Genomic DNA, 14,702 nt, shown 5'->3' on the forward strand with positions numbered 1-14,702 from the left:
GAAGAAACATGAATTTAACCATGATTTTTGAAATATTCAGTCAACCTTGTTGGTAAAATAACTGCAAATTAAACCTACTGTGAAGTTGCATTTTGTACCTGAAAAAGAATAAGAAACACTTTTGAGAAGTGACAGACCCCCAAGCCTGCAAGGCTTCAGGAAAAGCAGATATGCTCCTGCATTAATGATAGCAATGCAAATGGATCCAGTTTTTCTGAGGGGCAAAATGCTACTTTATTGAAAGAGTCATAAATATGCCTAACCCCTCACCAAGTGATAGAATTTATCCTGAGGAAATAATGTTTAATAAAAACCAAAAGTACACATACACAACGTTTATTTTATGATAATAAAATACTGGAAGAAAGTGAAGGCCCCAACAATACAGAAATATAGAGGTTAATTGTGGTATATCAAGATGATATACGCTAGCAAAATACTAAAAATATGAAGATGATACAGGAAGTAGAGAATATTTGGTTAAATCATGTTACATGAAAGGATGAATACCAAATTGTGTGCACATACCCATCATAACTATTGTATGACCATGAATATGTATAGGTAAAGGAGGCAAAAGAATAGGGAATGTTTCTAGTTAAGATCAACAGACTTAATAGTGAATTATTTTGTAGGGTCGTTAAAACTAGATTTTTTAAACATTTCAATTGTTATAATGAGAGAAAGATTTTCTTTGCAGGACATTTCACTGGCTTACAGAAATACGGGTATTTGCTGCCTGCTTAACTACACAGATGGAAGGATGATGGTGTTCCACTTAGTTACGTGAAACTTATTGAAGCTATGTTTCCACAGATAAACAGTCAGAGATAAACGATGGTCAGAGTGGGTCACCCCACTCCAGGGGAATGTTCTAAAGTGGAGGAAAATAATTTTCCCTCTACCCTTCTGAGTTCTCCGCTGAGACCCCTGTAATAAAAGATTAGCAACAGAAAAGCAAGCAGAACTTTATTAACATGTATACATCATGTATACGTGGGAGATACCGAGGGACAATGAATAAGTACCCCAGGTGGCTCAGAATTCAAATTTAAATATCATTAATAGGGAAAGGGGTTAGGGGAATGTAGGTCTCTTAGGAGAGAGTAAATGACTTATTTAGGAACGATGAATGGGCCCTTAGAAGAATCCATGGAAGGTATGATAGTTTGTGGCAAAGTTTTTCTGGGTATGGTGTTGATTTCTAGTCTCCTCTCCTGTGAAGTCAATCTTCCCTGGTTGATGAAAGTCCTGGGAAAGGGATTTATGACAACTGAGTCCCTCTTGGAGGATCTGCCTTTAGGTAGATAAGGGGAGTTCAGAGAAAGCGCCTCCCTGCATTTACTGTTTTACAAATGTTCAAAATAATCAATATACCAAAGCAGCATGTCTTGGGAGTGGCGTGTCCTGAATTCCCACAATCATATTTTGGGGTGGCATATTCTGCTACCCTTCAGCTGCAACTGAGAGTGTTAGCAAAAAAGAACGGTTTCTAGTTAGTGAGGAACTGCTAAGTCCTAGCCACTGCCAGAAAGTAATCTCAGAAGTGGAACTGCAGTAGATGGAACTGTGTCCCCAAAAAGATATGTTGAAGTCCTAACCAGCATATCTGTGAATGTGTCATTTGGACACAGGGTCTTTGCAGATGTAATCAAGCTAAAATGAATTCATATTGGATTACGGTAAGCCCTAACCTGATGACGGGAGTCTTAATTAGAAGATGGCGGGCGGCGAGGGGTTGGCTCAGGGTGTTAAGCATCTGACTCTTGGTTTTGGCTCAGGTCATGATCTCATGGGTTGTGGGATTGAGCCCTACATCCAGGCCCGTATCGGGCTCTGCACTCAGCAGGGAGTTCGCTTGAGATTCTCTCCTTCTACATCTCCCCTCTCTTGTGCAAGCTCTCTCTCTTTCTCTCTCTTGCTCTCTCTCTCAAATAAATAAATCTTAAAAAAAAGAAGAAGAAGAAGAAGAAAAGACTGTGGACACAGGCAGACACTGGGCAAACATAATATGACCATGGAGGCAGAGATGGGAATGATGCAGCTGCAAGCCAAGGAATGCCAAGGCCTGGGGGCAAACACCAGAAGCTAGGAGAGAGGCACGGGAAGGTTTTCCCTCCTTGGGGAGTTGATTCCAGTAGGAACCAACCCTGTTGACAACTTGATTTCAGACTTCTGGCTTTTAGGACTGTGCGAGAATAAATTTCTATTGTTTTAAGCTTAGTTTGTGGTGCTTTGTTACAGCAGCCCTAAGAAATCAAGACAGGGACTAAATATGTATGGTCTGGTAGGAATACTAATTAAAACAAAAAACTGACTGCCGCTGGCTCCTGGCTTCCAAGGCAGTGGTAAAATCCATGATTCATTGTTTGTAGGAAAGCACCTCATATGGAGTCCTACCCCTGTCATAGGAGTTGGTAAGCTCTGTCCTGCAAAGTAGATCCAGCCCGCTGCCTGCAAGCTAAGAATGGTTTCTACAGTATGGAAATAGGAACCAAAAAGCAGATTTCAAGGTGGACTTTCTCTAGAAAAATGTAGCCCTTTGGAAAGCAATACATTGGAAGGGTTCTGGACCTTCCTGCAGTGCATTGGATGGGGACTTGGGGTATTTTATTTGGTTATAAGTGAAGAATAATTCAAACAGAATAGAGAACTTGAGAACTGAGAGTAATGACTAGCACACAGTAAGCCCTCAGTAAAGTTGCTCTTGTAACTAGCTATCATTTTCTGGAATACATGTGGAAACATACCACTTGGCCCTGATGGAATACCTGCCGAGAAAGAAACAAAGGAAGCTCAGCTGCTTTTCAGCTCAAAAGGAAAAGGTGTGGGTGATGTGATAGTTTAAAAACACACCTGCAAGGTCTGAAATACGCCTTGCATGAAGAGATGGAGTCTAATTCTCCTCTCCTCAAGGATGGTCTGGACTAGTGACTTGCTCCTAAGGAATAGAATGCTGGAGAAGCGACACTTCTGAGGGCTAAGTCATAAAGAATGACACGGCTTTAGTCTCTCTCTGTTTCTCTCTCTTTGCCTGCCCCCACCCTGTCTCGACGTGCCTTAGTTGCTGAGCTTCCCTGGAGCCGCCATGCTGGAGGGTCCACGAGGTGAGCCCACATACTGAGAAAGATGCCAGAGGAGCTCCAGCGTGGTCCAGCCCCAGTTGTTTTGAGTTGTCCCAATCTAGCAACCAGACAGGTGTGAGGAAAATAGTCTTTGAGATGATGCCAGCCTCAGTCACAGTCTGACTGCCAACACATGAGAGACTTTGAGAGAGACTGCCAGGCCGAGCCCAGAATGTTGAGAGATAGTAGTAATAAGTGGTTGTTGTTGTTTTATACCGCTAAATTTTGGGGAGGGTTGTTAAGCAGCAAAAGATAACTGGAATAATGTACTCATCTCCTGCTGTGCCAAGAATTTTTAAAAGTGAGGTTGATTGCCTCATATAAAAGGAGAGTAATTTATATTATATTGAGGTTTCTTTCTTTTTTTAATTTTTAATTTTTTTTAAGATTTTATTTATTTATTTGAGAGAGGGTGAGAGGCAGAGGGAGAGGGAGAAGCAGGCTCTCTGTTCAGAGGGAGCCCGATGGGAGGCTCCACCCCAGGACCCTGGGGTCATGACCTAAGCCAAAGGCAGGTGCTTAACCGGCTGAGCCACTCAGGCGCCCCCAGATTTATTTATTCCTTCCTTCCTTCCTTTCTTCTTCTTCCTTCCTTTCTTCTTTCTTTCTTTCTTTCTTTCTTTCTTTCTTTCTTTCTTCTTTCTTTCCTCCTTTCTTTCGAAAGAGGGAGAGCGCATGCACAAGTGATGGAGGGGGACAGATGGAGAGGGAGAGGGAGAGAATCTTAAGCAGGCTCCCCACTCAGGGTGGAGTCTGACGCAGGGGTCGATCTCACAACCGTGAGATTAGGACCTGAGCCAAAATCAAGAGTCAGACACTTAACCAACTGAGCCACCCAGGCACCCCTATATTGAGATTTCCTTATGTTCAAGTCTTTATTTCACTGACAGATGATGGAATTTAGGGAAGAAGCTGATATGTCAGATGGAGGTTTTATTTATTTTAATTCAGGCATATGACTAACTTATGGAAACAGAAAAAAATTTACCAAACCTCTTTCACAGAGCAATGACTTCTAGAATGTAAGGGCTTTGAGATATCCACCTTATTGTACGTAGAATAACTCACAAGATTGTACTTTCAGACTGATGATAGATATAACATCCAGATTCCTTGAATTTGAGACTACAAGGAGGAAGGACCCTGGTGAATTCTTCAGAAGGTGCTCTGGTTGGGCTGTGAAAGACACATGGCTAGAGCAGATGGCCCTTGTTCCCAGTTGCTGATCTGCCTTCATTCAAGAGAATGAAAAGCTGCTTTAAAATTTCATACCCAATTATGTTACAGGCTGGCTTCTCTAGAGATCAGACTCTGACGTGAAATGTAATGTGCAGGATGTTTATTAAGGAGTACCCTTGGGGTCGGCACCCGTAGAAGGGAGAAGAGGAAGCAAGTTTGGGAAAAGAGGTCAAGCTGCCATGTGGGCTTGACATCAGCCTCAGTCTAAGGGGTGCTTGAGCACTAAAAGGGCCCATCAGAGTTGTCCCATGTTGGGCTGGAAGGGCTGAGCCTCTGTACTCTTACTGGACTCAGTCATTGGATGGGGACTGCCCGAGGAAGGGCATGACCTTGGGCAATGTCGCTCTGCAGCCGATACAGTTCCTAATGGCTAAGAGCTGAAGGCTGCTGGCCCATGGCACTTCCAGCAGCTGAGTCTACAAGTCCCCCCTTATAGAGCCCTCTCTGTGGTGCATCACTGTGACCACCACAAATTGCTTAGTGCTTCAAAACAGATGAAAACTTAGTCTTAGTGTGGATCATCCATTTTGTGTTCTAAGTATGACTTTGGACTACAAACACCAGGGTTCCAACCAGGGCGATGAGTTCAAGTGGAACTGACTGATCTTTGAGAAAAGGAGACTCAAGAAGATGACAAAGTCTTCCATGGAGTTTTAGGGAGGATTTTATGAACCTCTGAATTATTCTAAAGTTTTTGGCTATGTGGCCAAATTCTGGGCAAAGTTTGTATCAACTCAAGGCTATGAGTGTATTTTGGGGTCTGACTGTGAACTGCATATCTATGACTTTTTATTTGGCTGAGTTTGGATTTGACATCTCTTACTGCTCACTGGACTTGAAAAAAAAATTTTTTTTTTAAATATTTATTTATTTGACAGAGAGAGACACAGCGAGAGAGGGAACACAAGCAGGGGGAGTGGGAGAGGGAGAAGCAGGCTTCCCGCGGAGCAGGGAGCCCGATGCGGGGCTCGATCCCAGGACCCTGAGATCATGACCTGAACCGAAGGCAGACGCTTAACGACTGAGCCACCCAGGCGCCCCGAAAAAAAATTTTAAGTAAAATTATTAAGGACACAGGATTTAATTTTTAAAAAAAGATTTGGATGTTGTATTGTCAAAAGCCACTTTTCCTGTATCTTGTGATTTAATTATAGAAAACTTGTAATCCCAGGTGATCATGTTATATTACTACTCTGAAGAATATGGTTTAGTCCAATTGACTTGACAGGAACATGCTCGTGTAGAAAAGAGCTATCCTGCTATCTGTAGAAAGACCTGATTGCAAGGGTGGCCCCTGGCTGGTCTCTGAACTTAGATTTGGGGAGCGTTCCCCCCAATTCCTCACTGATAAGAGAATTGGCTCACAGAGTGCCTAAACTGTTTGTACAAACAGGATGGCTTGTGTTGAACATCTGCTCTCCTTCAGGGTATTTGGAATTTTGGTGCGGGCTTAGCAGAGGCTGACTACATGACCAGCCTCCCCAAAAAACCTTGGGCACCGAGTCTCCAATGAGCTTCCTTAGTAGACAACATTTCATAGGCATTTTCACAATTCAATGCCTGAGGAATTAAGCATATCCTGTGTGACCCCCCTGGGAGAAGACTCTTGGAAGCTCTAGGCTGGTTTCCTCTAACTTCTTCCCATATACCTTTCCCCTCTGCCAATTCTGCTTCATATCCTTTCTCTGTAATAAATCACAGCTGTGAGTATGACTGCATGCTGAATCTGGTGAGTCCTCCCAGAGAATTACTGCACCAATGGGGTGGTCTTGGGGACCTCCAACACAATGTTACCGTACATGTACTTAAATCATATTTCTGTCTGACAGTTTACACATGTAAATCATAGTTCTCAATTATACTTTTTCCTTAATGAAAGCCAGAAATATACATATTTACTCACAAAATTAGGTGAATGAAGGTGCTGTGGTTAATACAGAAGACAAAGGATAGATTTTAAGGGCTAACTGTGGAAATAACTATATCTACTATTAGCCATTTCCATAGAACTGATACAAACTGGGACCAAGAATCTCTAACCAAGAATTCCAGTATATTTTCTAAGGAGCCCCAGAAAGAAGCCTTTACCTCACCACTCCTCATCACCCTTCCCCGCCCTCCACCCCAAACAAAGGGTGGGATGCAGCTCAAGCAATGTAACATCATAACATTAGATGCTTATATTTTTTTCTAAAGAGAGAGACTTCAAGTCAGTGGTATAAACTTCTATCTTAAGAAACTAGAAAAAGAAGAGCAAATTAAACTCAAAACAAGTCAAAGAAAGGAAATAATAAAGAGAAAAGCATAAATCAATGCAATCAAAACCAGAAAACGAGTAGAGAAAAAATTCAATAAATCTGGAAGGCAATTTTTAAAAAATATTAATAAATCGATACACTTCTAACAGACTTCTTAGCAGACTAATTAAATATAACAGCATAGGGTGCTTGGGTGGCTCAGTCAGTTAAGCATCTGCCTCCGACTTGGGTCATAATCTCGGGGTCCTGGGATCGAGCCCCACATCCGGCTCTCTGCTCAACAGGGAGTCTGCTTCTCCCTCTCCCTCTGCCTTCTCCCCCCTGCTCATACTCTGTCTCTGTCTCTCAAATAAATAAATAAATACAATCTTAAAAAAAAATAACAGTAGGGCACCTGGGTGGCTCAGTTGGTTAAGCGACTGCCTTCGGCTCAGGTCATGATCCTGGAGTCCCAGGATCAAGTCCGCATCAGCTCCCCGCTCAGTGGGGAGTCTGCTTCTCCCTCTGACCCTACCCCCTCTCGTGCACTCTCTCTCTGTTTCAAAGAAGTAAATAAAATCTTTTAAAAAAATAAATAACAGTATAATTCAAACTTATGAGTCAGGCACTATATAATGCTGTTTATATACTTATCTTTTTATCTTATATAATCCTGAAAACAACGTATCTTGGTAAGTAATGTTATACATATTTTTAAAGATGAGAAAGCAAAGATTTATAGATTTTGGTTAATTTGCCCAAGGTCACATAGCTGATAAAATCCAGAATTAGTCTTGAACCCAAGTTGTCTGACCTAGACCTTCACCATCATATTATCCTAACTCCTAATACTCTGAAGAGGATACAGAGGTGTCCATCCTGATCCCCATTTTAGGAGCAGCTAACTTTGCTCCCAGCTGCTAGGAATATCTGCTGTTGACAGGTCACAGCTGCATCCCTCACTGGAAATTGATCTGAGCCTGTAGAGAATGGCCTCTCCCACGACTGGATGATGCAGAGCTTCAAAGGAATGACTTCTTTCCCCAATCTGAGAAAACTATAAAACCTCTCTTAGTTCCAGCGTTCTTCATAGGATTGGTTGAGGCTTCAGTTGCAACTATATTGCAAGTCAGTTTCTCCCTGTGCCCAGATCTGCCTTCCCCAAATCTTTGCAGATGTATCTCCCTGGGATGCTCCTTAATAAACCTTTGCACTCAACCCTCTGTCTGAGTTTGCTTCCAGGGAACTAAATTAAATCTCATATTGTGGTTAGCTTTTCTTTTAAGATTTTATTTTATTTATTTATTTATTCATTCATTCATTTATTTATTTATTTATAGAGGGCATTTGTAGGAGGAGGGGCAGAGGGAGAGGGAGAGAGAGCATCCCAAGCAGACTCTGTGCTGAATGAGGAGCCCTACCCGGGGCTGGATCTCATGACCCTGACATCATGACCTGACCCAAAATCAAGAGTCAGACGCTTAACTGACGGAGCCACCCAGGTGCCTTGTGGTTACCTTCTCTAAATAAAATTAAATAACCATTGTGCACATTAATACCATTATACATTATGGGAAATAATCATGTGTACTTACTTTCAAATTGTTCAGAAAAAAATTGTCCTTTTACTACTCTAACAACTTTTCGGTAAGGGAAAAATTATTTCAAAATAAAAAGCATCTTTAAGATGAAAGACATTTTCAGGCAAATAGAATGAGTAAGTTCACCATCCATAAGCTCTCGAAAAGAGTATTGCAAAGGCTAAGTGTCTACTTTAGGAAGAAGAAAATTGAATGAAAAAGAAAGGAGAGGGTTTCAAAGAAAATGAAATCATTAAACATGTTCTTAAATCTAAATAAATATTTAAATCTTTTAAAAAGATTAATTTAAGCTTTTAGGAATGCTTGGGTGGCTCAGTCAGTTAAGCATCTGCCTTCGGCTCAGGTCATGATCCCAGGCTACTAGGATAGAGTCCTGAATTGGGCTTCTTGCTCAGCGGGAAGTCTGCTTCTCCCTCTGCCTGCTGCTCCCCCTGCTTGTGCTCTCTCTCTCTCTGACAAATAAATAAATAAAATCTTTTAAAAAATAAATAAACTTAAAAAAAAAAAAACAGTTAACAATAACAAAAGGATAGCAAGATAGGGTTAAGTTTTTCTAAGGTTTGAGAAGATGTATTGATTAACTTTAGACTGTTAAGTCTAAGACCTGCAAAAGAATAGGTATAGAATTTGTGAATTCAAACCAAATGGAGAGTGGAAGAAGGAATAAAGAAAAACTATCAATCTAATATGAAACAAGAAAAGAAAAGTAAGCAAGGAATAAAACAAAGGTAATTAAAAACTCGTAAAATAAAATGGTAGGAATAAGACCCACTATATTAGTCATTTATAATGCCTATACTTTTATATTTACTAATTAGAAGAAATTGGATTAAAAACAATGCAGCTATATTCTGCTAACAAGAGATATAAGTAAACATTTCACAGAAAAGGAATGAAAAAGTTATTCAGGGATATCAGAATACTCTCAGCTGTAGGCAACTGAATACCTAACTACAAGAGGCTTAAGCAACAAGAACGTTTACTGACTCAGTAAGAAACCTGGAGGTAGGTAGTTCTAAGGCTGGTTCTGTAGATAAATAATGCCATCAAGGGCTTAGGCTCTTTCTATCTCTCCAATATGCCATTCTCAATGTTTCTGAGATATTGGCCTTCATGGTTACAAAATGGCTGCAGCATCTCCCATGATCACATCTCACCTGATAACATCCCAAAAAAGAGGGAAAAAGGATTTCCCCTTAAGTATCTCTTTATGGAGGAAGCACTTTCCTGGACAGACAGCATACTTCCCCTTTACATCTCTTTGCTGAAGTGGGTCACATCGCCATCTTTAAACCAACCCCTCTAGAAGGTAATGAGATGACTAAAACTGGCTTACCCCAACCATGAGTCAAGTATGGGTCTGAAAGAGCATCTACTTTACCTAAGCACTTTGCTGCTGAGTATCTGAACAAAACTGAGTTCTCCTAACAAGGAAAGAGTGACTGCCTTTGAGTAACTAACTAACCCACTCCAAGTGTCTGTCACACTCAGCAAGGACTAACCAAATTAACATAGTCATAGGAATATCAATATAAGACAAAATGGACTTTAAGACAATGAGAATCAATAAAGGAGAAAGAGAAGCACACAATGAAGAAAAGGAACAATTCACTTGGATGATATGAAAATCTTGAACCCAAACAGCCTTAAATTAAGCAAAAGTAAAGAAGATAAGCAAAAAGTGGCAAAATTACAAGGAGAAATGAACAAATCATCCACCACATATGAGAGACCCTCACTACCTCAGCTTTGTTACTGAGATCACAAAAATATGCTATGTTTAGCTCGGCCTGGGGGTAGAACGGGACTCAGATGTAGGAGACAGAAATATTCTCTGCCAAGAGGAAGCTATAGGTGGGAGAGATGAGGAAGGCAAGGCCAGTGAGGGATAGCACCGTGGGCTGTCAGCGGCCAGTTGCGCCTGCAGCTGGAGAATGGGTTTATGACCCTGAAGACGGGATCTCAGCAGGACGTCCCTATGCAGGTATAGCATCATGTCGTTAGCCTGGGTTCGTATCCCACCTCCACCATTTCCTAGCTGTGAACTTGGGGCAAATATTTAACCTTTCTATGCCTTGATTTCCTCCTAGTAAAATGGAGTTGATATTAATTTTCTTAAAGTTTGTTGTATTAATTATTACACTTTATTTTTTTTACTACATTTGTCATTGTTTTGTGATTTCAGTTATTGCTTTTATTTCTTCCAGAGGCGATTTCTCAAAAGTAATGAGTAGATTAATGAATTTTTGTGTTGGTGACTAATTGGCTGTAGGAACAAAGGGAAGCAATCAGCTTTAAAATCTATCTGACTTGGGGACTATCAGCATAACAATTGTACTAAGGTGTGTGTTTGGGACGGGGTTGGGGGTACTGAAGGTGGAAGAGTATCCTGACTGCTCTATTCTATAATACTACCTCTGTTGGGAGGAGAGTATAGTCTTGTGCTGGAAGCAGCTCACACTGGCTCGCCGGAATTGATGGCTAAATTTCCAGAAGTTTGTGAGCAGTTATTAACCACCATTATTTAGAATTACAGTTGACCCTTGAACAATGCAGGGGTTAGGGGCGGCAACCACTCTTGGATCTTTAGTCAAAAATCCACATATAACTTATGACTCCCAAGAACTTAACTAATAGCCCACTTACAGATAACATAAACTGTTGATTAACATACATTTTGTATATTAGCTGTATTATATGCTATATTCTACGATAAAGTAAGCTGGAGAGGAGTAAATGTCATTAAGAAAATCATAAGAGAAAGTACATTTACAATACTGTATTGTATCAAAAACATCCGTATATAAGTAGACCCACACAGTTCAAACCCGCGTTGTTCAAGGGTCAACTGTGAAAATAGATCATATTTTTTAAAATAATAAATACTGAAAAGTCATCACTTCCTAATTATTTTACGACATTTTATTATTGTCTATACTCGAGTTCTTTCTGTCTACTGTATCCCTATGGTAAAATATTATATAATGGTGTGCTACTATTCATCTCTGCTCAACTCCGCATTCAGAGATATCACATCGGGAACTCAAGTCAGCCATAGTGAGGATATTTACACCATGGAATTGGCAAACACTACAAATCAGGACTTGATTTATTGCTTTGTTAATTGTCTAGACTTCAGAAACCAGTGGAGAATATGTTAATAAGGTAGATTAAATTTAAATGTGTGTCATGTCTGCAGCCATTACATTTTAAAGAACACAAATGAAGAAATATTCTTCCAGCATTTGAAAACTATTCTCCAGTTCAGCAAAGAAGGAGCTCATGTCAGTGACAATCAGAGGAGTTCTGACATATGTCTTCATTGTTTCATTTTCATCCCACTTAATGTAAACTGAAGTATCAACCAACATTTATGTAAGAATTATACTCATTGATGATTGCAACCATAGTTTGGCTACACATAAGAGTTGGACAAAAATCATTGAAATAGTCTGTGAGGATCAATTGGTTATTTGAAATTTACAATAAGGAGTATTGTATATTTTATTATTTGCAAATTATGTGCTATACAACCTCTATATCCCGAAAATGTATAATAAACAAAAACATATATGCAAATTCTTTTCTCCAGAGAGCTGATTGCTCAATATTTAACAGCACATCACTGGTGGAGATCATGTGTGGTATGATATGGGAGTAAAATCCTGAACACAGGGAGGAAGGCCAGAAACTGGGTATGTCCATCAGGTGAGAGTTAATGCCTATCTTGAGACATATGCATGTGTGATTCACATATGCATGTGTGATTCAGTGGCCAGGAAGGATTGTTGCTTTGTTTTACTCTTCACCTCACCCAAACTTGGAAAGATCTAGACTACTCTGGACCCCTGCAGAATCCTCCCTTCACTTCCCACCCAATGATAGTATTAGTGAGCCTAAATGGCTCCTGTTTAGGAAAATGGGCCATGAAGGATTACTATGCTGGCAGAGGAGTGAAGGTATTAGAGACTTACCCCTTGGAAGCTTGAAGAACATGCAGCTCCTGAAAGGGACCTGAACACAGGGAGGAAGGCCAGAAACTGGGTATGTCCATCAGGTGACTCCCCCTGAGGACTGAACTTGGGGTGGTAGCAGAGTGTTACCACTGAGGGTGGCTTGCCTCACTTCTGAAGTCACATCCTATTTTAGGGGACTGGGCCAGGAGCTTCCGGAGCAAAGTGTGGTGGAGAGGTAGGCACGAGGTCCTCACAACTAACTGATTCAGGACAGATGGGAAAGCTACCCTTTCCCCAAAAAAGCACTTCAAATGGGAGAAATGCTGGTTTGTAGAGAAGTTGAAAGGAGCCTGATACTGGGTTATAGAAGTTTGTAGAGAAGCTGAAGGGAGACATTTAGATGAAGTAGAGAAAGGGAAGTTCAGTCCAAAAATGTGATTGTGGGCTGTTACATCAAGATCAGCTGTGGTTGTGTGGGGGTGTTGACCAAGAAAAGAGGCAGGACAGAATGAAAACAAAAGCAGTTATTTGGGGTCTTAGAATTTCAAATTCCAGGTACACAGATTTGGGCAGCAACCCAAATATTGTCTCCCTAGGGAATGAAGCTCTGGGGTTTTTAAAGACAAAACGTGAAGGGTTGTATATGTTGTTTACAAAGAATTTTGATTGGTGTTGGCAGCAGAAAACTAATCTTGGTTAAACCTAGCTGGTTGCTAAGGTCATCTCTGAGCAGAAGTCAGTTATGTAGGAACTTGTAGGTGTTTACGCAGAGTTCTTGGAGTGTTTGCTGTATGGCTTAGTTCAGAAGTTCATGGTTCCACCTAGCGAGGATGTGCGTAAGGCCCACCTCCTTAATGGCCTCCCAGCTCTATTTAAAAACCCCTGACATAAATGACTCCATTTCATTTCACCTTTCACAGATGGACGTGGCCACTTCCCAGGCCCTGAGAAGACATTTGCTTCATTGGAAGGAAATGCGGTTCAGGAGGTAGACACCCGTTGGAAATGGAGAATTGAGAGAGAATAAGCACACAGTGGGAGGGGGTAGGGTACAAAGTGAATAGGGACAAACCCATTAGGAGAGAAGTCAAGTACTCAAGTACTTGAGGGGCTGATGACCAGTAGCAATTTGCTTTTTCTAGAACTTTCCTTGTTTGGTTTTTAAGACCTGCCATCCTGATCCTCTGCTAACTCCTTCCCAGTCCACCCAGGGTTGAAGAACAGTCTTTGAGTCTGAGAAGCTCTCAGACATTGCCAATAATTAAGTAAATTCTTGAAAGAAATCCAGAAATGGCCAGATAAAACTTCCACTATAAATAAATGATTTCCATTTCCCTCTATTTCTTGGAAAATGATAATGTGAGGAAAAAGATAAACTGCTCAGTTCTGGAATCCCAAACTCTGGGGAAAGGAGGGGGTTGATATTAGTTGTAGCTTGGGGTGAGACACCCTGGGGCAAAGGGTCACCACTGTGTGGCTGAGAGCTGTGGCTGGCCCTTCCCTGTCCTCCCCGCCTCCCCTGCTGGCACGCAGGGTGGTTGGGACTGGATGATGCGCGCCACCTGCAGGCAGAAAGCTGGCGTCTGGGAGAAATACCCGAGTATTGTTCAGCCTGCTCCTGAGCAGGAATAAAAGCCCAGGGAGTAACCTCTCTTTGGCCCGGCTTTGGGTCTCTTAGAAGACGACATGGAAGGTCCAGTCCTGCAGGGGCAAGCAGCTCTAATTTAGGCTGTGTCTGAGACCTCACCACCTCCTTCACAGAGCAAACAGAAGCCGTTGGGGAGAAGTCCCACCGCTTCCCATCAGCAGTCATTCAGAATCACCTACTTCTGTTCTCCATCTCCGCCTCGCTTCTGGTGCAGTGGGAAGTGTTCCTTCCCTACGGTGACTGCCTCCAGAATGCCCTCCCACCTCCTCCTACAACCTGTATCTTCTACCTGCCCTTCACTTCGTTCCACCAGTATTCAAGCATGCCTCAGACTCTGCCATCTTAAAAAATATTTTAAAAGCCAGAAAACAGAAATAACAGCTCCCCAATCCTATCACCCCATACACTGCTGCCTAACTCCTTCTGCCCCTTCACAGTCACACTTCTGCGAAGAGCTGATTATGCTTGGCTGCCTTCCGCTTCCTTCCCTTCCTTTCAGACCTCCATCCACTGCCAGGTCCCTCTCCTCTCTCCTCACCTGGAGACAGTGTTTGCGGGGGCCCGCAGTCCAAGAGACCTTGTCTTACATGATATATTGGCAGTGTTTGAATGAAAACCGCTCCTTTCCACTTGAAATACTCTTGTATTACAGGTCAAAAACACATACATTCTAGCCTCTCTCCCGCATTTCTGGGTACACCTCGGTGCTCCCGTCTGGTGGATGCCGCTTTACCTGGCCAGCCACTCCGACCGTCCATGGCTAGCCATGGAGTCGTACTTGACCATCTTTGCTCCCTGTCCACATCTTTCAGCAGGTCCTGCAGCTTTGCCTTCAATACCGACTTGGAATCTCACTCATTCTCAGAGGGTCCTCCTCTGCCAGCACCCTGGTCTCA

The sequence above is a fragment of the Mirounga angustirostris genome, unplaced genomic scaffold (genome assembly GCF_029215605.1).
Source record: "Mirounga angustirostris isolate CCGP_5_RB_7025 unplaced genomic scaffold, mMirAng1.0.hap1 SCAF_1, whole genome shotgun sequence".
Classification (NCBI taxonomy): domain Eukaryota; kingdom Metazoa; phylum Chordata; class Mammalia; order Carnivora; family Phocidae; genus Mirounga; species Mirounga angustirostris.